Genomic DNA, 2144 nt, shown 5'->3' with positions numbered 1-2144 from the left:
TTCCCGTGCCCTCCCTGGAGCCACCCAGAGGTAGGAGAGGAGATTTCTCGGGGACCAGCCTGGGGGTGTTCAAGACAAGGGCCATGCACAGCACATCTCAGCCACTCCAGGCAATGGCTCCCGGGCCCTATGCCATCCAGTTCACCCTCCCCACAGCACCTTCCATGTGGTGGTAGCTCACCTCCTGTCCCAGAGGCAGTACTTTTATTAACCCCACCTAAGTCTGTGCTAATTTCTCAGCCACCTGATCACATGGTCAAGGAGGCATTTAACTGGTCTTATCATATAAGAACGGAGTTTTGTGCCTCCACCCCCCACTCCTAGCTTGTGTCCGGGCAGTTGACTCTTCCAATCTAAGCCTACCACTTTACCTTTACCCTGATTAAATTTAGTCTCACTAATTTCTTCCTCTTTGCTCTGATCTTTGGGGAGTATTTGGATTTCACTTTCTATTGCCCAGTGTGTTAATTCTGCCTTAGAGTATTGCAACGTTTGCAAATCCCAGAGGGGATAAGGAAATCAATGAGATGATGCATTTCCCTGTGCAAAGGGCCTTCCTCCATCTCACTCCTTATTCGCACCAGCTCTATGAAACAAGCATTGATCTCTGCTATGGTTTGTGTCTCCACAAAAGTTCATGTGCTGGAGGCTTGATCCTTACTCTCATAGAGTTGATGTGGTAGAGCCTCTAAAAGGCAGGGCCCTAGTGGAAAGTGGTTAGTTCATGAAGCATTGCCCTCAGAAGGGATTAATGTTTGCATTGAGGAGTGGATTAATCCTCCTGAGAGCAGGTTATCATAACGTAAGTCTGGCTGTCTCAGATCACTTTCTCTCTTGTTTCCTGTCTTGTCTTGTGATGTCTTCCACACTCACTCCCAGCCTTGCAATATCATCCATCATAATAGATGGTAAACCCAAGCAGGGAAGATGCTGACACCATGCCCTTGAATCTCTAGTACTGTGAACTAAATAAACCTATTTTATTTATACATTACCCAGCATCGGGTATTCTGTTACACCACCACAAAACAGACTAATACAACATCTGTACTACCATCCTTGTTTTACAAACAAGAAAACTGCACCTGATGGAGATTCGGTCACCAAACAGTCATGCCAGGATTTTACCAGGTCAGTCTGAGCCTCCCTATTTCACTACAACTCAGCATTGCCACATTGAATGGAATTTTTCTGGATACATCTGTCTCTCCAACTAGGTTGTGGGATCCCTAACAATAGTGAATTGGTTTTGTCTCTAAATACTCAGCCCTGGGTGAATGTCTGGCACAGAGTAGGTATTCTGTGACTAGTAGAGGAGGGAGAAAGGAAAGAGGTCACATTAGGCTAGGGTGTTGACAGATGCTTCTTGGACCTCAGCTGTAATGTTCAGAATCTTCTTTTAGAGCATTTATTCTAACCTGTGGAATATCGGGATAGACTGTCATCCATACATGACCAGAAGATTCTGTGTCCCTAGCCCTCAGGACATGCCAGCCCTAAGATTGCAATATTCATTCCCCCAAACCATGGGAAAGCTGACCCTGGAAGTTGTTCCTGCATCCCTCCTTTACCCAGGTTCACCCCTCTTCCCAGTTGGTGGACTCTGCCAGTGTGCCCCCAGCCACACCCACAGCAGGCCTCAGCAAAGGGGCAGTGGAGGAGGGCAGTGTCACATGGTGGGAGAAAGTTCAGGAAGCCTCTGGCTTAAGAGTTCAAAAAATGCTTTTGAAGGGACCCAAATTCCTGGCCCACTCTTTTCAATGTAATAGATTTTTTAGCAAACTCCTAGAACTTTCATCCTGAGGAACTGGCTGAGGAAAAGAGGCTTAGTATACAATGACCAAACACCACCACTGATTTTTTTAACTACCATCTGGATGTTGAATCCAGTTCTGCCCACATACACATTCCTCTCGTGGTATCCAATCCCCAATATGGCTCATTTCATTTCCTACAGGATGAAAGGGCTTAATTCTTCTGAACACCAACAAGCAGCAGCTCCACTAAACATTTCTCTGTGGGTTAAAAGACAAGGGACAGTAGCCAGGGCTCAGAGCTCACATTAAGGGAAAAGATCAAAAGCGCCATCTTGTGGTTATTTCATAACTTGCATGCTTCTGGGCAGTCTGAGGCATCCTGAGGAG

The sequence above is a fragment of the Callospermophilus lateralis genome, chromosome 5 (assembly GCF_048772815.1).
Source record: "Callospermophilus lateralis isolate mCalLat2 chromosome 5, mCalLat2.hap1, whole genome shotgun sequence".
Taxonomy (NCBI): domain Eukaryota; kingdom Metazoa; phylum Chordata; class Mammalia; order Rodentia; family Sciuridae; genus Callospermophilus; species Callospermophilus lateralis.
Note: the sequence above shows the minus strand (reverse complement) of the source record.